The 27,531-nt window shown below is 38.0% G+C and overlaps 1 long non-coding RNA gene across 1 annotated transcript in view; it reads right to left on the bottom strand.

Moving 5' to 3' along the window:
• LOC123384570 overlaps nucleotides 1-10,256 on the bottom strand; it is a 37,442-nt gene extending 27,186 nt beyond the window's left edge. Inside the window, exons 1-2 of the long non-coding RNA XR_006595863.1 lie at nucleotides 9,316-10,256; nucleotides 7,116-7,275 (exon numbers count right to left, since the gene is read on the bottom strand). This is a non-coding gene — a long non-coding RNA (uncharacterized LOC123384570). The remainder of the gene's footprint in view (nucleotides 1-7,115; nucleotides 7,276-9,315) is intronic.
• Between the last annotated feature and the right edge of the window lie 17,275 nt (nucleotides 10,257-27,531).

The following is a 27,531-nucleotide window of genomic DNA, read 5'->3' as shown; positions in this document are numbered from 1 at the left end:
TGAGCTGAAAATGTTGGTATGTAATGACTGACTGAAAGAATTAATAATGGATAATATATGAGTGGATAATATATGGTGAGATTTCTTTTGGAAGCCAGTGGCAAGGACACTGAGGCAGCATGGAGTTTAAATGCAGCCTTGGGATCAGGCACGCCTCAGTTCTAATCCTGGTACCCCAAACTACATGGTGCTGGGCAAGGCTCTTGACCTCGCTAAGCTTTGACCTGATTACCTCCAAGCATGGCAATACCACCTTCCGGAATTTGTGTGATAATCATAGAGATTATTCATAAAGCACTTAACACAGACGCTATCACCTAGTAAGAGGATGCATTTCAGAATTTGGAATCAGGCTCTGCCATTCATCAGTTATGGGGTTAATGGTTAGTCATTTCAACAAGACATTTTTTTTCCCACTTCACAGAGCTGGTGTGAGGATGATATTGAATAATGCAGGTGAAAAGCACTTGGAAAATTGTCTTTTTGTCTGTAATAAATACTTGTTGATTAATCCCTGCCTAGTAACAAGCACTGTGACAACTCATAAAACCTCTGTGGGATTCTTGAAGAAAATGAAAACACTTGGGGGTGAGAGGTGACAGTTGATGTTATAGCCTCCCTCCAACCAAGCCCTCATTTCTTCCAGAGCAACAGTGCATTCTCCCCAGAACCAAAACACAGTTATTCAAGGACTGTCAAGATGAACACCCCAGTGTTCATCAGACCTAATTAATTTTTGCATTATTATTTTTTTAATATTTTATGTATTTTCAATACAAATTGATACAATAAAAACCAAGCAAGCATACAGCATTTTGCATTATTATTTTATCAGGTCTCACATTTTGGCATTAAATAATGATATAAATCAACTAGAAAACAGCATGAAAACACCAATAAAGACAAATATTATCTTAACTTTCTCATATTGTTCTCTTATAACATCTCATATTAGAAGTGGTTTGGAGGAAAAGAAAAATACCTCTTAAAATGATCCCTACCATAAATATTTAAACTTTGATGTTGTTCCTGGTAGACAAAAAAAAAAAAAAAAAATAGAGAAGGAAAATGCAATACTGTCTTCAGTAGTGATGTAGAGATAAACAATAATAACAGCAGCAATGCACCACATAATACATAGAGAAATAAAATTGATAAAGAATCAGAAAATAAAAGTCCCTCAAGAAACCTCTTCATAGTGTACATATAAATAGAAATTCTGGAACTGTTAGAAATCTTGTATTTAATCCCATGCTGACTATACTCAGAATTGTCATGAATGTGAAAGAACAACTAGTTTTTTTTTGTTTTACAATAGTGGTCACAGAATAAAATAATCAAATATACTGAACATTACCGATACCAGCTTCAAAATATAATTTTAAGGTATTAAGCCTGCTACTAATTCTTACCAAAAAAAGAAGAAAATTCTCTGACACGACAAAACCTAGTTACACAAAGCTAAATTCATGCAGAGGTTTTAAAGGAAATAATCACTTGATCATTTTCCAATAATTTATGGAAAGAATTAAAAGACTTGTGTTAAAAAAAATACACACATATCTACACATACACATACACACATGCACACGCACACACACACGCACACACACCATTATTTCTACTTCTTACTCCTTTAGTGCTGGTTCTCTTCAGGGGACAGAGACGAGGGAGTGTCAGAACTGTGGGGGAAATGGGGGGTCAAAAGCTACGTGGTTTGAACAGGTTCCCAAGTGAGCACCCAAACCCTGAGCAGCTCTGCTCAAGTTTCTACTTTTCAAAGGGGAAAAGAATACAATCATTCAAAAGTCCTCATTTCCATCTACGTAATTTTTGGCTCTACCTAAGTTACTGCTAATTTGATTGCTTTAGTCAAATTAATTATTTACGCCTTGGTTTTGAAAGGCTTCCAGGTTAAAGAAGGACCCTTGTACACACACACACACACACACACACACACACACCACTTTCAATGAAAAGCAGTGTTTATGGGCTCCAGGGAGGAGGGAAGGAGTGGCTGACTACAATCCTGAGCAAACACAACTCGAGAGTAGGAGACAAAAGACAGTGATCCCAGCATCTGGGTGTCTTGAAGCAGAAAGCAAATGTCAAGGACAGAAGGAAAGTGAAGGGGAAAGTGACCACTCAGGTGGGACAGACCATGCTCAGGTATTAGAACTTTGACTGAAAGAATCTTCTACTTCACTCTCTCCTTTCATCCAGCCTATTATCTTCAAACTATCACACATTTCTGAGAATAGGGCAGAAACTCTCCAGGTTCTAAAAAAGAATATTTAGTAAGATGACTATTATCAGGTCAGTCTCAAAACAAATGAAAAGGAAGAAAGGGGCACTATCAAAAGGCACCGTGCCCTTGAGGGTAGGGAAACATGGATGACATAGCCTTACATTCAACAGACACCTTTGAGGGTCTACATGTCCAGACCCTGAGCCTGATTTTTTTTTAACATGACTAACATCTATGAGACATGCTAGCATGTGTCAGGCACTGTCCTAAAGGTTTTTTGTGAGTCATCTCTTCCAATCTTCACAGTGACCCTATAAGGATGACTGTCACCATTCCCATCTTACAGAACTAAGGCCCAGGAAATATAAGCAACTTGCCTGATGTCAGACAGCTTCTAAGGACGCAAAGAAGATTTATTCCCAATAATCTGACTCCAGAGCCCCGTCTTTATCCACCACGCTTTATTGCAAACTAATGCTTCCTTGTAGGGTTTGTAAGGTTTGGAAAATTTGGATGAATAGTATGGACATCATCTCTCATGCACATACCTTACTGTGGCCCTTATACTGCCCTTCTGGTTTTCCTCCATAAACTAAATGTGGATTAAAGTCAATGTCTTTAATGTAGTATTGAGTTTTTTCTACATGTATTTGTCGGCACACACCCACTGAACCTTCACATATCTACGCTAATGATGGCAGAGGCAGTTCAGAAGAAGGGATGTGAGTTTATCATGCAATGTTGGCATTAGTAGACTTGTCCTCCCACCAGGTATTACTTATGTAATTGGTAAAAATAAATTGATTTCCTAATACCATAGTAGCTGATTAGTGAGGGAGTTATGTGAGGATCCTACTGGGCAGCAGAGAGAAATCAGCGTAGGGCACTATGGAGGTAACTGAGATGTAGTGGTTTGGATCCACTTAATTCCTGGGTGATCTCCAGAGAGTCACAAACCTCTCTGAGCTTATTGACCCATATGTACAATGGAAACATAAGACTCCGCCCCCATAATAGTATTGTGGCAACTAAAAGGGATAATATCTATAAAAGAGCCTAGAGCCACACCTGGCATCTAGTGATGCTATGAACATGTTAGTTTGAATCTCATAGATGCTAATCTGATATTTTACTGCCAGTTGGCCAGACCAGTTTCTTTGTAAATTGAATGCAAAGATTGTATTTTACGAATTCTGTACTGGTAGATCTCATAGTTCACTGTACATAGGTATCAGCTACTGATATTGTTGGAAGTGCAGATTCTCTAAACCCTGATCACAGAGATTCAGATTCAGAAGGTCTATGGTGGGGCCCAGGCATTTGCACTTTTAGCAAGTCTGCCCAGAAAAACACATTTTGAACACACACACACACACACACACACACACACACACACACACAATCCTTCACTTGCAAGACTTATTGGTAAAATTTTATTGACATTTCCTTTAGTGTTTCTCTGGACTCCTTTAGCAGTTTCCAATTTTTCTTGGACAATGAAGGGATGTAGGTATGTGAAAGTCATCTGTGTTCGTTAAGAAAAGACTTTACCCTGGTCAAGGGAATTTATATTTTCAAGTGTCAATATAGTGTCAAGTTCTACTAACTGAATCTGCCCACATGGAGACAGATGCATAAGCAATACTTCCAGAAGAATTTGGTCAAGGATAGGAAGTGTCCCAAGACTTTAAAATAATTTGAAATTTAAATGGAGTCAGTATAAGTGATATGCTAACTTCACAGGCCTGAAAAGTCAGCCTTCATCCCATCTGGACCTGTTTCAAAATTCCTACAGCCATGACGTTCTGGGAGAAGGTCCCCACTAGACCTGATCACTAACTTGTCCTCTAAATTATGGACTGGACAGAGAGTCTTCATTTGGTGCTCAGAAACTGTCCATGGAAACGCTTCCACCCTTCAGCCCCTTGACTTCCATCATTCACTCCCCCCCCAGAAGTTGACATAACTATTCAGCTCTGACATCTGAAACTGTCCCGATATTCTAACCCATGCTGACCACTCTGGTGTACTCTTAGAGCCCATGATGTCTGTACCACTCCTTCAGAACCTGGCCATTTTTAGCTTGAGTTTTATCCTTATTTGTCTCCCTAACAAAACTATAAATTCCTCTGAGGGCAGAAACTGTATCTCCACTTTCTTCTGATTCCCCCACAATGCCTAATGCACATCTATGCACAGAGTAGGCACTCAGTAAAGATTAACTGATGGGAACTGAGCATACTGAAGATCAAGGTATCCTCAAAAGTGCCACTCTCTTCCTGAAAGCCACCAACCCCTTTTACGGGTACTGAGAGACAGCATGACCTCCTCTACTGCTAAGCTCTATCTAGTGGCTTGGCATTATGGGAGTCCTATCTTTTGTATGATAGAAATCCAAATCTGGGTCTGGACCCCACTTTTTTCATGCATATCTCTAAATAGTGGGAGAAAGAGAGAAAAATATCTTGTAGCCACTGCTGTGTCTTTATTGTCCTTGGCTTGGCTCCCATTAGGTATAGGCTGGTAGTGCTCCCAAGCAGACGGACACCTGTATTTTCAATACATGAAAAACCTCACTAAACAAAGCGTGCTTCGGGGCACCTGAGTGGCTCAGTCGGTTAAGTGTCTGACTTCGGCTCAGGTCATGATCTCATGGTTTGGGTTCGAGTCCCCATCAGGCTCTGTGCTGACAGCTCAGAGTCTGGAGCCTGCTTTAGATTCTGTGTCTCCCTCTCTCTCTCTCCTCTTTCCTTGCTCACACTCTGTCTCTCTCTCAAAAATTAATAAACATTTTTTTAAAAAGCATGCTTCTATGTTAATAAAAATTCAAAGTAAAAATAAGGAGAATACATCAAATGTGGAATATCATTTCATCCACTCATCATTAGTGAAGCACATACTGGGTCCATGAGAATCAGTGTGATCAGAGACATAGAAAAACAAGCCTCTCTCTACTCCTTTCTCAGGGCTTCATGGTGCCTACATTCTCTCACCAGTAAAATCACAAGAGAACGTCATATTACCACCATTCACTGTAGCATGACATTATGTGTAGAAAAATAGTGTGTGTGTGTGTGTGTGTGTGTGTGTGTGTGTGTGTGTATGCATACATCTTGGGCCCCCATGCAAAAGGAATAGTTGCTTAACATCAAATGGGGGCTTATTAAAAAATTGTTTTGTCTACCAAAGCTCTCCCACACCAAGAAAGCACAGGAAAGGAATCATTGAGAAAGAGCCTATTTTAGAAAATCAAAAGTTGCTTTCTGTTCAGTCTCTCAGACTTTCAAAGGACTAAACTTGCTCGAGTCCACGTGACAAGAAGAATTAAAAGGATGGTAAAATAGCACTGTCCCGCATCAAGCAGCAGAAGCTTGAAATAAACACATAAGTTCCCTGGTAGCATCAACCAAGTGGAGTATTTATATTCTCTTTGACTAAACACTGAGACAGTGATTGGAATAATGAGAAACAATGCTGAAAAACAATAGAGAATTACTGGCTTCCTCCCCCCATTACCACCTCCAAATGATAACTATAATTCAGTAAAGATCACAGAGGCTGGCAATTACGTTGAACATCACTTCCTACCAGCCTTTTATTTACTCAATTCCTCCTAAATGAATATCTAGCTGAGGGGAGTAAATTGTACGTGGACACCCCTATCAATAGCCAACTAAAATATATTGGCATGATATCAAATAAATAGAGTGGATAAATATATTAGGCACAAGATGGCACATGGTGAGCTGTTTTATAGGTTTGTGGCGAAGGAAGAGAAGACATATGACAAATAAGTGTGCTTCTCGTGTGAGGAGGCTAAATCTTCCAAAGCAACTAAGAATTGAAGAGGAAGATTTGAACCACACTCCTAAGTTTTTCAATCAGGTCTTATTCTAAGGATTCAGGATTTCATTTCTGAATGGAGAAGTTGAGTTAAGACTGGCTGAAAGAATGAAAGCTGAATCCAAAAGAATGAGTCGTAGATGCTCTGTCGAGACAGATGCGGAAATGTTTGCTGATGAATAAATTTAAATTCATTATTGAAAACTGAAACAGCGGAGCATTTGTTAAAATTAGCCTACAACTTTCGATGTGGGGGGAAACTTTTTGCTCTATAAGGGAAAAAATGCTAATTTCTGGATTATTGGCATTTTCACTCTCTCTTATATGGCATGTCTTCAAAATTCACAATAGAAATGTGACTCTTGTTTTGTTATTAATGTTTCCAGAAAGGAAGGCCAGACAGAAGGAAAACATTTCTTCCTCAATTAAGAAGGCTTTTAAGCCTTTTTGCCTGAATTTCACTAATGCCTCATTTCACCAAATCAATCATGTTGCTCTACTATTGTATTAAAATGTACTTTAATAACAAATGTTTGAAATCAGAAGTGACATTTTTTTCTAAGATGCATTACTAATAAAGTAACACACATTTTCATCCTGCGTGAAACAGCTGGACCATGACGAGATCACATTAGCACTAATTAAAATGATATTTTTTGTGCAGTTTTTGCTAACCCAGCTTCATTGGACTCAAAAGGATTTTTGAAATCCATAATAAAGGCTATTATGTAATCTTACCATGATTCTCTTGAATCAGGCTACTGTCTAATTTCTCTGTAACGATATTTTCTTGAAACTCTCACTCAATAAAATCAATATTAAGTTTTTACTCTTATAGCTCTTTTTTCAATATACGATCCTCATTTAATTAAAAAAAATTAAAGCTTTAATTTATTTTGCTTGATGAACAAGAAAAATATAATATTAAAGGCAACATTTTGCAATGTTTCTCTTTTTCTTCACTTTACTGGGTCCCTGTTGTTCCCAACGTATAATTTGCAAAACATATTGCTTCAATACTTACAATGAGAGAGGCGGCCCAGCTGTGGGAGGGAGAGGACAGCAGCCTCCAATATTACCATAATAATCTGCCTAGACTCCCATGAGCCCTCTGGTATATACAATTCTCTGTACTGCAGGCCCCAGCTGGAGAACATTCTCTTGACATGTATGCCAACCTTTGCCTGCAGGCAAAATAAAAAAAGGCAGAGAAGTAATCATGAAAATAAAAAATCTTGTCAACTGCATTAGGATGCAGTTCCCATGTTTTTGCTCACGTAGGCAGGCATTGTGCTAACAAAATGATATGAGACTTTCAAAGACTGCAGCTGGTATGTATTTAGATCTAAAAAAAAAAAAAAAAAACCCAAAAACAAAAAACAAAACGTTGTGTTAATTTTGCAATCCTAAAATTTGGGGAGGGGAGGGGGAACTGTGGGCAGTGATAGTTTAGTTCTTACTGTCAATATATATGACAACTTTATTTACCAGCCATTACTCAGAAGATTGCTTGTTACGGGAATTGGACAAGAAAAAGCAATACTACAGTATGGAGGTTAATCATGGATGAAACTTTCAAACAAATATTATTTTGACCCCTTGGCAAGTAAACATAAGAGAAACTCGAGCAGTTGCTGATTAACATTCTTTTCCAATAATCCCATAGAAACTATTGTTATGGTAGTTCCCCTAAAGATTCCATCTCAAGTCAAAGAAATGATGTTAACCTTTAAAATAATAAGGTAAAACTTCAAAAGCACTTCTTGAACATTTATGCTTTGAAACTGAAAGTTCAGATTGGGTTGTATTTTGTTTTAAAAGCCAGTAAAAGTCAGTGGGCTTAGAATATTCTACAATTAATGTTTAAAAATCTGATATCCTTGTAACAGCACCAAAAGTTCCCGAACTTTATTTGTTGAGACAGGAGACTCCCCTAAAAACAAATTAATCCAGAATACATCTGCAGTGGCCCATATCTACCTGCATCCCACTGGATAAATATGCTGAACAGACATTCTACATATATGATATTAACTTTCTTTGTCAAATTAATTTTCCAAATGCTAGACAGACTGGAAGAGGGCAGTATAGTGTTATATTGGCTCTTAAACAAGTCTGTTTGCCAGGAAGTGTTCGATTTTGCTGTCTTTACCAATATGGTGATGAGAAATCGCTCTGCAGATTAAGATACAGACTTAGATAGTTGAGAGGTTACGGTGTAAAGCAGGTTTTTAGTAGTTGTTGATCACTTATGAAGACAGGATATACAAACTGGGTTTGTAATTCTGTATTTATGTGTCTATTTAATTAATCTCAATCTCTCCCACCAAATGTAAACTACATGAGGGCAGGATCATAGAGATTTTATTCACCATTTCATCCCAAGTGCATGGCACATGGTAGGTATTTGTGGAAAGAATAAGTGCGTGCATTGAATTATTTATTCATTCATTCAACAAATATTTACTGAGGCACTTGGGATACAGCAGTGAATAAAGCTGATGAAAATCCCTATTTTCATGACATAGAAAAGAGATAATAGATATGACAAATAAGTAAAATGCAAATTGTGTTAGATGATCACAAATACAAAAAAGAAAAGTTTAGCAGGGAAAAGGCATAGAGTGTGAGTCTGGGTGGGAGGTGCTATTTTAGAAAGGGTGGCCAGGGAACGCCTCCACTGGAATGAAAGTATAAAACAGACGAGTCGTCTCCGCTAGGTAAAATTGAATAGAATCCAATCAAAAGGCAAGGAAAGCAAAGACTCAAAATGCTGACCCTTTCACTATTTCAGTAAACACCTGTATCCACCCACCCCCAATGAAATTATAAGCCCCTCTAAAACAGAGATAGCAACTTTTTTAGATATTATCTCTGGCACTTGGCACTGTGTCTTGTATAAATAGTAGATGTTCTACCGCTTATGCTGAATTGACTTGGATTCCCATTAGGATAAAATAACAACAGTAGGAAGATCTTCTATGCCCCAGGGAGTGATAAAATAGCAGGATGGAGGAGAACCGTTCAGCACACTTCGGGTGGCCAGAGAGCAGCGGAGTGAGGCTGGGCATACACCACTGCATAGCATTTGGCTTGATGCTTCCTGAAGCTCCCTACACACAGCTGTTCAGCCCAGAGATGACCACTGTTGGTCCCAAGCGAAAATAAGGCAAGCTTATAGAGAACTGAGTATTACAACTAGAGAAATTAATCAAAGCCCTTACCTTACTAACGGGGGCTCACGTTGGGATCATTTTCACCTAGGAAAGAGAACACACCGAGGTCACTCTTACGGAAGTCATCTTACTCTTTTGTATCCATGGCTTCAATTTGTAGAGCTGGCCACACTTGGGTAGCAAATCACATGAGGCCTTTGGGTAGGTGCTGCCTGGAGAGGTCAAATGCTACCATGTCATAGAGCATGAATTAAAGGAACATTGCGCTCTCCACAGAATTAGGAAAATGGGTCACTAGAGATAGGATAGGGGAGGGGTTCTAGGGAAAATAATCAAGTGACAGCAACATAGAAATGCAAGACACACAGGCATAAAAAGAGGATGACATAGTTACAGCCCAAAGTCGTGGGAGAATGTCCAGATGACAAAGCAAGAAAAGTTACAACCAATGCAATACAATGGAAGAAAGTTGCAATATCCGGCTCTCCCCTCAGCTCTGCTAAAGGCACAGGTTTTTCCTCACCTCTAGCCCACTGCACATGCTCCCGTTGTCTCTTATTCTGTTGTCTGGTACTGAGGCCTGAGGCTTGCCCACCATGACCTCTGTGTGAATGCTGAAGATGTTCACCATTGGATCCCTGTATCCTGGAAAGTGTCTGGAAAACGTAGGCAAGTATTTGTTGCTGGGAACAAAGTCCTCAATTGTATCGGACATTGACCTGCGTCTTTCTGATCACAGTGCTCACGTTTATTAGGGGTAGAAAAAACATACAGCGGAGAAGTAAAACTTGAAAGCAGATGTTTGTAGCAGTAAAGAGAAACCACTAAACTAATTCAGTGATATGTGCTTTGTTATTACCAGGAAAGTACAGATCGGTTGATCACATCATTGCAGAGAATAACAGAAAAGAGGGTAGGATCAGAGAGTCATAGGGAACAAGAAATTAATTAATTTAAATATCAGGTAGAAATTTGTTATTCTTGGGGCGCCTGGGTGGCTCAGTCGGTTAAGCGTCTGACTGGCTCAGTTGGTGAATTCGAGCCCGGAGTCAGGCTCTATGCTGACAGCTCAGAGCCTGAAGCCTGCTTCAGATTCTGTCTCCCCCTCTCTCTCTCTGCACATGTTCCATTTCTCTCTCTCTCAAAAATAAACATTAAATTTAAAAAAAAAAATTAAAGAAATGTGTTACTCTAAGAGGGCTGAAATATTCATACATGAGACTAATGCTCCATTCCTAGTGAATTACCCCTTAGTAGGTAACCTAATGTCCACATTGGTATTGTAACTGATTTTCCTTTACCTTTTCTGGGTGTCCCAACCACACCCATGGCTGCAAATAGCTTCTCTCTACTGAAATCTGCCCCCCTTCCCCCAGTTCACACAACTCTTCTGAGCTCCACACAGACTGCTTTCTGGATATCTCCAGTTATGTTCCATAGACTTTCAAATTCCACACTCATAATTTTGTCCCCCAAATCCTTTTTCCTTATGTTCTTATCTTAGTAACTGGCACCCCTGCTTACCCAAGGCGGAAGCATGGAATTGATCCTTGATTGCACCATCTCTCGCCTTCTCTCCCCACCATATCATCCCATGTCCTAAAGAATCTTCCTTCTAAGTAACTCTTTTGCCTATCCCTTTATCTGCAACTCATTAGTAACTTGGCTCAAAAATTCTTCCTGTCTCAGCTGTATGTGGTACACATCTCCTGACTAATCTTCTCAAAAGAAGAACTTCCTCCTGCCTCAACCAACACACCCTCCTCAACCTTACCTGAGTGGCCTTTTGAAAATGCAAAATCTCCTCCTTGGAATACTTCTGTGCCCTTGAGTTTAGCTTAAAGTCCTCCTTGTTTTGTGTTAAAGTCCATACTCTTGACATGTAAGGCCAAGATATGGCTCCTTTCTATCTTATCTTCCCTGACCCCAGTGCTTCAGGCATACATAATGACCTTCCCTCAAGCCACTTGCTTCTATTCCTTTGCTGATGCTCTACTATTGACCCAAGATACCCTGTCTAGACTTCTCCACCTGAACTAAATTTCCCTCCTCCTTTAAGAATTCAGCTTAATTATGATCTTTCTTTCTTTCTTTAATTTTTTTAGCATTTATTTATTATTGAGAGACAGAGATACAGAGCATGAGCAGGGGAGGGGCAGAGAGAGGGGGAGACACAGAATCGGAAGCAGGCTCCAGGCTCCGAGCTGTCAGCACAGAGGCCGATGAGGAGCTCGAACTCACAAACTGCGAGATCATGACCTGAAATGAATTAACCCACTGAGCCACCCAGGAGCCCCTGATCTTTCTTTTTTTAATCCACTTCCTCCCTCAGCTAGGTTAGAGGGCTCTTCCCTGGGTTCAAAGGACACTCTAGTGTAGCACTTACCATACTGAATTGACATTTCTAGTTTTTGTTCATATCCCCCACTTGACTATGAGTTCCATGAACACAGAGAGAATTTTTCATGTCTGTACCCTCTATGTCTAGCACAATGGTTGTTGTATTGTAGATGTTCAATCAGTGCTTGTTTAGCATAAGAATAAGAGAATGAGTTTCCAGGATAGGACTAGATTAGTGGAAGGAAAATATATCACCTATTTCTACCTTAAAAATACTGTGTTAGAGTTCCTCAAAAAGTCAAAAACAGAACTACCCTACAATCCAGCAATTACACTATTTATCCAAAGAAGACAAAAATATTAATTCAAAGGGATACATGCACCCCAATGTTTATAGCAGCATTATCCACAAGCCAAATTATGGAAATAGCCCAAAGGTCCATTGACTAATGAATGGATAAAGAAGATGTAGTATCTATACATAATGGAATATTACTCAGCCATTAGAAAGAATGAAATCATGCCATTTATAGCGACATGGATGGAGCTACCCTAATGTGTTACCCTAAGTGAAATAAGTCAGTCAGAAAAAGACAAATACCATATGATTTCACTCATAAGTGGAATTTAAGAAACAGAACAAACAAGAATGGGGAAAAAAAAACAAACCAAGAGACCAAGAGACCAAGAGAGGCAAACCAAGAAACAGACTCTTAACTCTAGATAATAAACTGATGATTACCATAAGGGAGCTCGGCGGGGGGATGGCTTAAATAGGTGTTGGGGATGAAGGAGTGCACTTATGATGAGCACCAGGTGATGTATAGAACTGTTGAATCTCTATATTGTACACCTGAAACTAATATTACACTCTATGTTAACTAACTGGAATTTAAATAAAAATTTTAAAAATGAATTTGTTAGAAAACGTAAGAAAATTAATATTTCCTGTATAACTACTTGTACCCAGAACTGGATCTATTAATTAGGAACTAAGGTGAGAGAGAGAGAGATCTGTCTGTACCTCATCATTGGCTTACATGTTCCAGAAGTCTCCTACACAAGACAAGATGGTTAGGAAAAGACCTGGTGGATGAAAACTTAATGGGGCTCATGTTGCTTGGAAGTCTAAATTCAGCAGATCTTCCAGCGGAGCAGAAATATGTGATTAAAAAAGAAATAAAACTGGGTCCCAAAATAAATTCTCTAAAGGCCCATGTATATTTGCTAAAACAGTCTGGTTTTAAGTGTTATATTTTCAAGGTGCTATTTAAATAGAATAACTCAGCTTTAGCCTATGATAAAATATTCAGCCATGCCAATTTTTTAAAGGAAAATAGAAGCCAAACTAAAATGTTACTTGTTTAGTCAAAGGAGCATATCATCTGTGTGTTGAACCCAAATTAGTTTTAAAGAGTTTGCAGAGTCTAAAACACAGAACTAAAACTGCTTGTTCAAGTCCAAATTTGCCCCCTGCCTCAGAATCTTTTGCAGGATCCTCTGCCCTTTTGGAAGTCCACCCGACAGACCCTTATATACCGCCGACTCCATTCAGGCTTGCCTTCTCTGATTCAGATCTATCACACCAGTGAAACTAGCCAGTCCCACGTTCCATGGCCACACGCTGTTTCAGTACTGATACCTACAAGAAGTTCCAACCAATGATGCCTCACAAAAATTCAGGGGACTTCAAACTGTAATATACAAGTAGCAGCTCCCTCCACCCTCTTCAATTCTTCTAGATGAAGCCAGTTTTGCCCTTTCATTTTTGTATTACAGCCATTCTCTCCTAACCAAACTCGTTCTCAATTCAGCCAGGCAGACACCATTAGTCCTTTGCGTAAGCACATTAGTCTTTTGTCCACTGTACTTGTAGGCACTCTACCCAACCTGGGCTGGCCGTGGACTCACAGGACTATAGATAAAAGTAGCAGAATATGACACTCTTAAAGCACAAACCAATTAATGAATCAGACTTCATATTGGAAGTACCTAAACATGTCCCCAGAATTTCATGACAACAATATATACATCACACACGAAGTTATCACTTTTTAATAGTTTTTAGTCTTTGGATCTTTTTATCCTTCAAGTATACCAAATAACTGGAAATCATGGATGCCACATGATATTAACAAGCTTTACGATATTAATGAAGTTTTACCATTTGTACCTTTCATCCAGTTCTTCGGAGTAGCAAATATTTGTTATTCTTTTGTTTTGTTTGTGTCTTTTAAGTGAAGAAAGGCAAGTACTTCCTATCACGTTGCTTTCTGATCACTTCACTCTCCTGAGAAGTCTTTAGGAAGATACTATCACATTCTAGTACACCAGGCAAGCTTGTTTGGGTTTTGCAAGTTGATTTAAAGAAAACAAAAAAACTCTGAGGAATTCTCTTTCAAATTTTTCTAGAAGCAAAAGATCATCAGTAGAGTTGGAAACACAAGAACAATTATTTGCCTAAGGAAATGGAAGGTCCAAATTCTATTTGAAATTTTAACATCCTAGCTATTTTCCAAGTATCTCAGGCCCACAGGGTTGGCAGCTCGTGGACTCAGCCCACAGACTTGGGAAGAAAAATAGTAATTACAGGAACTGAATCAGTGAAAATTTTAAATTAAAAAAGGAAAATTCCCATAAAATGATCTTGGTTTTCTACTTGGATGGGTGGTTTTTTTTAGAAATATTATTTACAGGGGCTTTTGGGTGGCTCGGTCAGGTAAGCATCTGACTCTGGATTTCAGCTCAGGTCATGATCTCACAGTTTGTGAGTTCAAGCCTTGCGTCAGGCTCTGTGCTGACAGCATGGAGCCTGCTCGGGATGCTCTCTCTCTCCCTCTCTCTCTCTGCCCCTCCCCCACTTGTGGGCACACTTTCTCTCTCTGAAAATACATAAATAAACTTAAAAAATATTATCTATATTGTTGATGTGCTCATTTTTGTGTGTGAATGGCTTAAATAATTGGTCTCATTTTTAATTTCATTTATATATTTATTATATTTATACGGACCACATAGTCACATCTCATTACCCAGAGAGAAAATGGTCAATAAATATTTGTTGAATTGAATTAAATGGGCTTATAATGTTGGTATTGACGAATAAACATGACCTAAATTAGGCTGACTCATCTATACCAGTCTTTTATTAGAAGTAGAGGGAGGGGCACCTGTGTGACTCAGTTGGTTAAGCGGCCGACTTCAGCTCGGGTCGTGATCTCACTGTTTGTGAGTTCAAGTCCTGCATTGGGCTCTGTGCTGACAGCTCAGAGCCTGGAGCCTGCTTTGGATTCTGTGTCTCCCTCTCTCTCTGCTCCTACCCTACTCACACTCTGTCTTTGCCTCTTAAAAATAAACATATTTTAAAAAAAGAAGTAGACAGATACTTCATATTACTTCTGAGTAAGAATAAAAAAATATAACAAATAATTTTTCTGTTTTCTGCATTCCTTCCTCTTCCACCAAAACCAAACAAAAAAAAAAAGACTTAAAGGAGGAAATATGAGGAAGTAAAACTAAATTAAAAGCTGATAAAGACAAATACCTAAGAATCTACATTGTCTAAGTATGACCCTTTCTAATTTAAAAGAAAAAAAAAAGTAGATTTACTCACTTATATTGGCGAATAAACTTCTCTTAAACTCATGTCTTTCTGAGAATGTGGGCAGTGTCTGGATTATCATGCTAAAATCTAAATAAATTCTAGTGGCACTGGCAGCCCGAGTCACACTACTCCTCAGTTTCCCCATGGGCAATAATCTCTCAGCAGCCTTTGTGACTGCACAGCTTTGGAAGCTCACAGAGTCCCCACGGGTGAGCAGCTGCAGAGGGAAGTGTAAACTGGAGAAAATTCAATCTCTGCAACCTGGAAGAGAAACAAAAAGGAGCTGATAATTCTACATACACGGGAGCTCCTTTTCTGCCCAATTTCTCGACTTCTCTTAGCCTTTTTGTACACTTTTTGCAAAATACATTTATGTGTTCAGACTATTCTATTGCTTAAATAAGATACCATGTATTGATAACAAAAAAAATCTAGTTGAATATTGAGGGGAAAGTGTTGGTGATCCTGTTAAAAATTATTGAAGCCAACCACTCAATTAACGCTCATTCATTCTACAAATAACCCACAAGTGTCAAGTGCTTGGCTGTGCGCTGAGCACACAGTCTTGAACAAGACAGAGAGAGTTTGTGGTCTAATGGGGGAGAGTGACAACTCAACGGCCAACGTAACACTAAAGTGTGGCAAAAAAAAATTGCAAAATAAGCTTTAAGAAGTGGAAAGGAATGGAAAAGGATGAACAATATTATGAAACGTGATGTAAAACAATCGAGTGAAGCAAAACAAAGAATCTCTCTTGATGTTTTCAATATCTGTGGAAGGAAAGAGAGAGGGGACAGGAATCTTGTAAGAAATCTTTCTCATCCAGATCTAATTTTCCATCTACTCTAAATATCTCAACCTCGTCATTGGGCAACAGCAAACTTTCTACTGTTCTTGAATGTATGCTCTCTGCAAAGCTAACAGGTGATACAGCAACAATATGTAAATTAACTGAGAGAAATGGAGTACAAAGGCTATATTTGAAATTCTATGTGCAGAGCTAGTCTCCCAGTGACCTTACCACAGAAACGCAAACATTTCTGCCTCAGAGAAGGAGCAATGCACAAACCAAAATAATCCATGCTACTCCATCTTTTTTTGATCTGGAAGAAAGCTCTCAGAGGGAGACTAACTATACAGTGAGTGTTGTATCAGAAAGCCAAAATGGCATAGCGAATGGAAACATCAAAGTGCAGAATGTTGTGTAAAGATAACCTCTCTTCCACATTTTAGATTACGCAAAATGGGGACTACGAAATGCTTTCATTCTTTAATAAGGAAATTCACTCGGTGTACTATTGTATGTGCGGGCCAATTCCATCTTTTTTCATTAAATGACTTTTTCAGGGTCCCAAACCTAGCTATTATTGCATTTTTATATTCTGTTTATGTATTGCGTTTTATGTCTTTGACATTTTGAGCCAAGTTCTAAACTAGCCGCAAGAGTTTAAATGAAGAAAATGAGTATCTCCTTTCTTTCTTCTACCGTAATGGCCGACACACCTTTTACAGCCCTAGTCAAAGTGCAAATCAAATAAAGTTTGGAACAAAGAAATGGGCTTTGTAATTAGGAAAATGCGGATTTAAAGCCAAGTTCCACTACTTATTACCATGTGATCTTGAGCACCAATCCTGAAAGTGGGAGGAAAATAGCTACCAAATACAGTAGAAACAAGAATTGAATGAGATAATATGGGTAATGTCCCAAACACAGTGCATGGCATGTGACACACGTTTAGGACGTGGTGGTGGCAGCTATTATACCGTTGGTGCTTCCAGAATGCTTTTTCTTGATTCCTCTTTGGTCCACTTCTTCCTCTCTTCAAGGCTATTCTTGCTTATCATTGGATAATTGAATCTCATAATATATGCATCCAGTTTGCCTTTTGAAAAGGTTAAGTAAGCCCATTCCCATTTTATCAAGGTCACTTCAGAAGGTCTAAGTTCCTTTTGAATAAGATGGAGTGATATCACCTAAGAGAATAAGTATAAGTTTGGATATTGTCAAACTATAGCAAAGTAAGATGTAAAATGGCTGCAACTTTCCAGAAAAAGAAAACCACTGAAATGGCCAAGTGGCCCAACAACTAATCAATCATTTTAATACTCAGAAATCATCTCTTCCATTAGGGACTGGGTGAGACCACGTGATAAATGCATTTTATCAGGTTCCTGGACAGGGAACAAACTAAATGAGAAGCAATCTGGGTTTGGCAGCAGGAGGACATAGTGAAGCTCTGGTTAATCCCACAATTTTCTGACAAGACACGGAAGAGGTATTCAGATCATATGACTGGCATTTAACTAGGCAACCTAGAATGTATTTTTACAAATGAGTTTGACCTTAAAAAAAAGGAGCCTCAGGAACTATAAATGTATAAATCTATGCAAACCAATGAGCTGCCATTATGTTTAACTTCTTTGTCATTAAAACCAGTTCAAGTCCAAATAAAAATCCGCTTGATCACAGCACAATCACATGTCAGTCATCATCAAACATCCAGCTCTCTATTTTATTCACCAGCTTTACCCAGAAGATTTCATTTCCAGTGAATTTTGGCCATTTCCAGAAATGAAAGCCATCGTCAAAGAAACAAGATGGGGCTCCGCAGAAGGCATATATGAAATATCAAATGTTATTTGACATATGAAATACTATCACGAAGGCATGTTCTGCAAGAGATTTCTCAAGAGAAGTTAGAAAACGATGATTCTCCTGAGATGACTGACTACCTTCAAGAGCACAACTCTTGAGTAAGTCCTAGAGTATTTATTTAAAAAATAAATAAATCTGCCAGATGAACTCTGCTCCTGCTGTTACCCTGCATCTCCTTCCTCCACCTGTAGAAAGGAAGAATTTTTATCCTGTGATAAATGACCCCCCTTCTGCCCTGCTCCAGGCTTGCTCTTCATCAGCATCCTGGTTACGCTATAGTTTCCGCGGCTGTGGAGCCAAGTCAGCTTTCTGAGGGAACAGCAGCCAGCTGAGGAACAGAGGTAGCCATCTGCAAAAGCTTATCTGTCTGGGGGAATGGCTATTTATTGCCAGTCGAGTCGGGAGTGAATCACAACATACATCATGGTGGTGGCAATGTTATTCATATAATATTTAATAAGTTTATGTAATTGGACCAAGTTTCATTAGGACTTGTTGCAATAAAACCACAGACATTTCTCAGAAAGCAGGGCATCCAGCTGGAGGATGCAGACTGTTTATTTAACATTGGTGAATACACAGCCACAGGCATCTAGAAGCCAGAACAAAAATAAGCACCAGCAGTAAAAAGTGCAGCAGCCAAAAAAGGGGCTGAGTGGGCAACAGCAAAAACAGGAAATCTGGTGAAAGCTCATCTTGCATTCACTCAATTCATAGGGGTCCACTGAGTAATCACTATTGCAAAACAATTGTGCTGATCTCTTTCATTGTTTTGCAATTAATTACGTGTCTTCCACTTGGTTTTTGTCTTTCAAAGGATGTGTCTTGAATGCAAAAGCCAGTCCTCATGATATTGTTTCTCCATTTCAGAACTTGACACTGTGTTTCATATCCTAGTTCTTATCAGTAGTTTTTAGGCTCTTTGCCAGTATCAGAAGGTGATAGAATGGAACAGAATGGAAGGACTACTTGTACCCTCAGTAAAAACACTGTCATAATAACATTGTATGGTGACAGATGGTAACTAGGCTTTGCACAGTGAACATTTTGTAACCTATATAATTGTGCAATCACTATGTGTACACCTGAAACCAATATAATATTGTATGTCAACTATACTTTAATTAGGAATTAAAAAGACATAGGTACAAATCTCATTCTTCCACTCTATTGTATAATTTAAGAAAGGTGTCTAACCATTCCAAACTAGGTTCTTCAAATCCAATGTGAGAATAAACGCGTAAAAGTGTGTAACCCATTTGAAGATACAATGGGAGAAAGAGATACCAAAACTTTAAGTAATCATTGGGTACTAAGAAATAATTTAACTCAAAATATGTGATATCCATGTTGACAAAAACTATGTGAATCTATGGAGAACTGTAAAGAAGATACAAGAAAATAAGAGAATGTGATTTTTCTGGTTGGGAATATCATTTCTTTGTAAATTATTTATCAGCAAAATTCTAAAAAAAATGAAACTCTCAATGAATTTTTAGAACTTAATAAAATGGTTTTAAAGTTCATTTAAAGAATAAATAAGTAAAAACAGGTAAGAAACTTTTGGAAAAAAATAGTTATATGGAAGTTGCCCTGCCAGTTATGATGAAATATTACATAGCCAAAATAACTAAAATAATTGTGTACCAATGCAAATGTGAAAAATGTTAATATTAATTCTGGGTAGTTGGAATATGAATGATTATTGTATCATTCTTTGGCTTTTTTATATTAAATTTTTTTGAAATATAATATTGAAGAGCCAATAAAAATACAGTTGCTATTTGGAGTAAATGGAAGAACCATAGAGACAGCCATATAAACCCTAGTATATGTAAAATAAAATTGTTTCCAGTTTTATTGAGAAGTAATTAACACATATGACTGTGTAGGTTCAAGGTGTCCAGCATGATGGTTTGATTTACTTCTATTGTGAAATAGATTACCTCAGTAGGTATAATTATCATCAATCGTTTCATCTAGATACAATCAAAAGAAAACATTTCTCCTTGTGATGAGAACCCTTATGATCGTCTCTCTTTACAACTTTCTACATATCAAACAGCAGTGTTAACTACAGTCATCATGCTGTAAAAATGCAATATGTGATCATGCAAGAATCATAAATGGGAAAGAAATGAAATAATCGAATTATGTCACTGAGAAAACTATGTATGATAAAATAATTATTTAGATTCCTCATACCATACACTAAAATACGTTTTAAGTTACTTTCAGAAATCCATGTAAAAATAAAAATATTTTAAAATATAAGAAAATTTAGGGGAGCCGGGTGGCTCAGTTGGTTAAGGAACCAACTCTTGATCTCAGCTCAGGTTTTGATCTCAGCATTGTGAGTATAAGCCCCATGTTGGCTTGGCACTTGGATGTGAGGCCTACTTAAAAAAAAAACAAAAACAAAAAAACTCCAAGATAATAGAAAATTTGAAAATATATCTTATTTCTGAAGAAAGAAATGCTTTCTGATCATAAAACTAATGGAAGAATGAAAGGAAATGCCAATATATCCTAAATCATTTTACATTCAGAACTTTAGCTGATCAAAAATATCATAAAGTTAGGGGCGCCTGGGTGGCACAGTCGGTTAAGCGTCCAACTTCAGCCAGGTCACGATCTCGGGTCCGGGAGTTCGAGCCCCGCGTCAGGCTCTGGGCTGATGGCTCAGAGCCTGGAGCCTGTTTCCGATTCTGTGTCTCCCTCTCTCTCTGCCCCTCCCCCGTTCATGCTCTGTCTCTCTCTGTCCAAAAAAATAAATAATTAAAAAAACGTTGAAAAAAAAATTAAAAAAGAAAAATATCATAAAGTTAAAAGACATAGAACAAATTAGGAAAACATATGCTATATTATAAAGAATGAATATTCTCAATACAAAAGGAATTCACGTAAAGTAGACAATGAAATCATTATCTAAGGATCAACAGTAATATAAGAAATGAATTCGGGGTGCCTGGGTGGCTCGGTTGGTTAAGTGTCAGACTTTGGCTCAGGTTATGATCTCACGGCTCATAGGTTCGAGTCCTGCATCAAGCTCTGTGCTGACAGCTCAGAGCCTGAAGCCTCTTTCAGATTCTGTGTCTCCCTCTCTCTCTGCCCCTCCCTTGCTTGCCCTCTGTCTCATTCTCTCTCTGAGATAAAAAACATTTAAAAAAAATTAAAAAAAAAAGAATTTTGTAAAAGTAATTACACAAAAAGGCCCTTAGACTAAGGTGGCTCTATTACGTTGGCAGCCTATGAAAGCAAAAACAAACCAAAGCCAGAGTGGATTCCTATAAATGCCTCAAGATTAAGAAATCAAACTTAAGAAAAACCAATCACAAACAGCCAACTAGATTTTCCCAAATAAGGTAAACCCCTGAAGATACAGCCAATTAAATAATTCCCTTGGTTGCTTCTGTATCTGCTCTATAAAGGCCTTTTCCTTAGCTCCTGCTGGTGCAGCTCTGCTAACCAGTTTCAGTTTGGCATCTCCTGATTTTGAACTGTCAAAAATTTAATGTGCCCCAAAACCAGACACTTAAATCAATGGAACAGAATATACAACCCAGAAGTGGACCCACAAATGTATGGCAACTAATCTTTGACAAAGCAGGAAAGAATATCCAATTCAAAAGAGACAATCTCTTCAGCAAATGGTGTTGGGAAAACTGGACAGCGAACCTGGACCACTTTCTTACACCATACACAAAAATAAACTCAAAATGGATGAAAGGCCTAAATGTAAGACAGGAAGCCATCAAAATCCTCGAGGAGAAAGCAGGCAAAAACCTCTTTGACCTCTGCTGCAGCAACTTCTTACTCAGCATGAAGCTACTTACTCAGCATGAAGTGGCAAGGGAAATAAAAAACAAAAGTGAACTATTGGGACTTCATCAAGATAAAAAGTTTCTGCATGGCAAATGAAACAATCAGCAAAACTAAAAGGCAACCAATGGAATGGGAAAAGATATTTGCAAATGACATATCAGATAAAGGGTTAATACCCAAAATTAAACTCAACACCCAAAAAACAAATAATCCAGTGAAGAAATGGGCAGAAGACATGAATAGACACTTCTCCAAAGAAGACATCCAGATGGCTAACAGACACATGAAAAGATAGTCAACATCACTCATCATCAGGAAAATACAAATCAAAACCACAATGAGATACCACCTCACACCTGTCACAGTGGCTGACATTAACAACTCAGGTAACAACAGATGTTGGCGAGGATGCAGAGAAAGAGGATCTCTTTTGCATTGTTTGTGGGAATGCAAACTGGTGCAGCCACTCTGGAAAACAGAATGGAGTTTCCTCAAAAAATTAAAAATAGAACTACCCTACAATCCAGCAATTGTACTACAAGGTATTCATCCAAGGGATATAGGTGTGCTGTTTTGAAGGGGCACATGCACCCCCATGTTTATAGTAGCACTATCTCCCATAGCCAAAGTATGGAAAGAGCCCAAATGTCCATCAACAGATGAATGGATAAAGAAGATATGGAATATATATACAATGGAGTATTACTCGGCAATCAAAAAGAATGAAATCTTGCCATTTGCAACAACACGGATGGAACTAGAGGATATTATTCTAAGCGATATGGGCAAAACATAAGAGACTCTTAAATACAGAGAACAAATTGAGGGTTGCTGCAGGGATTGTGGGTTGGGGGATGGGCTAAATGGCTAAGGGGCATTAAGGAAGACACTTGTTGGGATGACCACTGGGTGTTATACATAGGGGATGACTCACTGTGATCTACTCCTGAAATCATTGTTGTACTATATGCTAACTAACTTGGATGTAAATTTAAAAATAAAAATTAATTAATTAAAAAAATTAATGTGCCTCAGTTTATCTTTTAATAATACGAATGGCTATTTTATGGAAGAAGAATTTCATGGTTCTGATATAAATGAGAAAAACAATTCAATCTTATTGGTCATTTTTTTATTTTTTATTTTTATTTTTTTAATGCTTATTTATTTTTGAGAGAAAGACAGAATGTGGGGGGGGGGGGGGGAGGGACAGAGAGAGCAGGAGACACAGAATCCAAAGCAGGCTCCGGCTCTGAGCTGTCAGCACAGAACCCGATGTGGGGCTCGAACTCATGAACTATGAGATCATAACCTGAGCTAAAGTTAGATGCCTAACCAACTGAGCCACCCAGGCGCCCTTTATTGGTCATTTTTAAAATGCAAATTCAAATAACAAGAAGATACTGTTTTCAAATATCTAAATAGCAAAAGCATTTTTAAAATGTTAATTATCTTGGTAAGGGGACAAGAAAACATACATTTACTAGTGCAGTTTTCTGGAATTAATTTGTCAGGTTTACAGAGCCTTATTCTCTTGCTCAAGTAACAAGTAATTTTGATAATCCATCCAAAAGAAATGGTCAAAAATGTGGTCAAGGATTTATATAAAAATGCATTCATTATAATACTATCTATCATAGCAAAAACTGGCTAAGAATGAGAAAATGGCTAATTAAACTATGGTAGATACATATTGGAATGCTTGTCATTATTTAAAAGTATAATCATAGTTGTACATCTTTTGACAAAGAAGGCAGTCATATATATTGTTTAACAAAAGTAAATATAGAGAAATGAAAATAAAATATAATTTTAACCATATGTTCACTTAGAAAAATGATTGCTAAGTGTTACCCCCAAATATTAATAGTTCTTGTCTCTTGCTCAGTAAATTATACTTTAGGATGTGGGTTCAACTCCTGTAAAAGGGCCCCAAACTGAGCATAAGCAGTTTTTTGCTGATATTATGGCTTCACACTTCAGGGACCCTGACTCTTTCCATCTTGTTTGTCTAATATCCCTACTACTGTTCACATCCCCTTGATGTGAATGGAGAGTGTTACCTTCATTCACATCCAGAAGGGCCCAGCCCTGCATTCACACTCCAGGTAGCTAGAAGGATGGAAGAGGAACCACAATGGCTACATTCTTCCTCTTTAAAGATTGAACTCCAAAACTTGGTATATCATATCCACTTATACCAATAGGCCAGAGCTTAATCACATGGCTACATTTAAGTGTAAGTGAGGCTGAAAAATGAAGCCAAAAATTGGGTGACTTTCTGAAAAATTCGGAAAATTCTATTACTGTGCAGAAAGGAATAACAGAATATAAAGAGACAATTTCTGCCCCAATCCACCCCTTTCGCCATGCAAAGACCCATGTGCTCTTTTCTTCACATACATAGAACACATTCACCCACTTCTCAAAAAAGACAATCCAAATATTTCATCTAGTTATTAAATGAATTTAAAGTTGAGGAATTCTGGGAGATGTGCAGTCCTCTCCTTCAGATCAAGATGTGGTTCCTCTTGGTCTGACAGCCTACAAAATAAAAGACAAGCCATTTGCCCCCTCCACCAACACACATAATATATAATGACTGGATACAATCAGGGCAATTGCATTAAAAATTTTCACTCAGGGACGCCTAGTTGGCTCAGTCAGTTAAGCATCCAACTCTTGATTTCAGTTCAGATCATGATCTCATGGTTGTGAGATTGTGCCACATGACTGGCTCTGTGCTAATAGAGTCACTTGCACGTGTGTGCACTCTCTCTCTCTCTCAAATTAAGTAAATAAACACTTAAAAATCCCATTGATACAATTGCTCCAAGAAAATAAAATCCTTACATATAAACTCAATAAAATATGTACACAATCCATGTGCTGAAAACTAAAAAGCTCATGACAGAAATCAAAGTAGACTTAAATAGAGAGACAGACCATGTTCATGGATTGAAAGACTTTATATAATAAATACGTCAATTCTCCCCCAAATTGACCTGTAAGTTTAGCATTCCTATCAAAATCCCAGCAAGAAGTTTTTGTCTATGTTGTGGGCATAGACAAACTTATTCTAAAATTTACAAATTTAATTTACATGGAAAAGCATAAGTGTTCAAATAGCTCATACGTTCTTGAAAAATAATAAGAAAATGGGAGGAATCACTCTACCCGATATTCTGGCGAAGATATAGTCATATAATCGAGAGTATATGGTATTGGCAGAATAGACATAGAGATCAAAGAACAGAATAAGGAACTTAGAAATAAATCCACACAAATATCCACAACTGATTTTTGACAAAAACACAAAAGCAATTCAATGGAAGAACAATAGTCTTTTAACAAATGGTGCTAGAGCAATTGGACATCCATAGACACAGAAGAAAGAAAAGAAAAGAAAAGAAAAGAAAAGAAAAGAAAAGAAAAGAAAGAAAGAAAGAAAGAAAGAAAGAAAGAAAGAAAGGGAGAAAGAGAGGAAAAGGAGTAGGGAGAAAAGGAGGGAGGGAGGAAGGGAAGAAGAAAAAAAAGAACCTCAACCTAAATCTAATACCTTATGCAAAAATTAACTCAAAATGAATCACCAATTTAAATGTATAATATAAAACTATAAAACCTTAGAAAAAAACATATGATAAGGTCTTCAGGATCTAGGGCCAGGCAAAATTTTAAATTTACCACCAAGCCATGAACCCTACAAGGAAAAGTTGATGCTACATCTCTTCAAAATTAAACTTTGCTCTGTGAAAAGCCCTGTTAAGAGGCTGAAAAGACAAGCTACAAATTGAGATAAAATATCTGCAAAACATAAATCCAAAAAGAACCCATATCTAGAATATATAAGGAACTCTCAAAACTCAACAGTAAAAGAAACAAACAACCCAATGAAAAAATGGGCAAAAAACATGAACAAACATTTCACTGAAGAGAATATATATGGGAAATAAATACATGAAAAGAAGTTCAACATCATTAGCCACTAAAGAAGGGCAAATTAAAACAACAAGGTATCACCGTACACCTATCAGAATGTCTGAAATAAAAAATAATGACAACATCAAATGCTTAAGGCGATGTGAAGAAACTAGATAATTCACACATTGTTAGTGGGAATATGATATGACCACTTTGAAAAATGGTTTGGCAGTTTTTTATAAAACTAAACTTGCGGGATACCTGAGTGGCTCAGTTGGTTAAGCGTCTGACTTTGGCTCAGGTCATGATCCCACGGTTTGTGAGTTTGAGCCCCACATCGGGCTTTGTGCTGACAGCTCGGAGCCTGGAGGCTGCTTCAGGTTCTGTGTCTCCCTCTCTCTCTGTTCTTCCTCCGCTCGCACTCTGTCTCTCTCTCAAAAATGATAAATAAACATTTAAAAACTAAACTAAACTAAACTTGCAATACAACTACCCATACAACCTGGCAATTACACTCTTGGGCATTTATCCCAGAGAAATGAAAACTTATGCTTCACACAAAACCTATGCACAAATATTTATAGCAGCTTTATTTATAATAGCTGAACACTGGAATCAGCTCAGATGTCTAACAAACGGTGAATGATTAAATCAATTGTGGTGCATCCACACCATGGAATACTACTCAGCAACAAAAAGGAACAGATCACTTACTCATAACTTGCAACAACTTGACTGAATCTCCAGAGCACTATGAGGAGTGAATGAAGACAAACCCAAGAAGTTACATACTGTATGATTTCACCTATATAACATCCTTAAAATGACAATAGAAATGAAGAGCAGATTAGAAATTTGCCAAAGGTTAGGGATGGTATTTTTAATATTTATGGCAACTTTGTAATAGTCAAAACTTGAAAACAACTCAAGTGTCTATCAACAGGAGAAAAGATAAACAAATTGAGATGTGTCCGTATGAACAGAATATCACTCCACAATTAAAAAAAAAATTACTTGATACAACATAGATGGACCTCAAAAACATTTAGTGAAAAAAGTTAGAAATGTTTTCGTATGAAATGAAAACCAGATTCCATTTACAGGAAATCCAAATAGAGATGTAAATAATCTATAGAAGACCTCAGAGTGAGCATGGGGTCGAGGGAGAGGAAATAGAAAGGGGCATGTGGGAACTTTCCAGAATGATTGGAATTACCTGTATCTTTTTGAGGCAGTGATTACATAGGTCTATATATTATTGTCACAACTCATTGAACTGTACACAGAATTTGTACTTGCTTTATTTATCATGTCAACTATAAACCCATTTTTTAAAATGTAGGCGATGATGGGGTTTGATTGAGAGTGATCTCTATATGACTTCCCCCCATATTTCCATGGTCTATCTAGGGTTGCTGCCTCCCCAGGCCTCCAACTGCATTTCAGACAAGTCCAGATTCATCTCACAGCCCTTGGCTTATTTATTTACTCACTAAATGTTTCTCGAATCCCTACTATGTGCCTGGCACTGTTGTAGGGATGCTCTTCCCTCCCCTAGCACTTCAAGATTGGTGGAATTTGGAGACAGAACCAGCTCAGGAACACTGTCCTGGCTGTCCTGACCCACACCTTCCCCCCAGGCCCAGAAGGAAAGACAGCAGACATCAAAAGAGCAGAAACGGGGGCAGACGAGGGACAAGTTGCCACACTTCCTTTTTGTTGAGACTAGTGATGAATGAGACACATGCCATTAAATGTACTACTACCATTGCATAGGCAATGGCTGACACACCCACTAACCCTGTGGATGCTTAAAAACATAATAGAGATTTTGCACAGGACTCCGGGATTGAAGAAGCTCAAAGATGCCAGCTGCTGAGACAGACAGGAGGAAGTTTTCAAAAGCTTCTTTGCCTCT

The sequence above is a fragment of the Felis catus genome, chromosome A1 (genome assembly GCF_018350175.1).
Source record: "Felis catus isolate Fca126 chromosome A1, F.catus_Fca126_mat1.0, whole genome shotgun sequence".
NCBI classification, from domain to species: Eukaryota; Metazoa; Chordata; class Mammalia; order Carnivora; family Felidae; genus Felis; species Felis catus.
The sequence above is the reverse complement of the archived record's forward strand: the minus strand, read 5'-3'. Positions and strand labels throughout refer to the sequence as shown.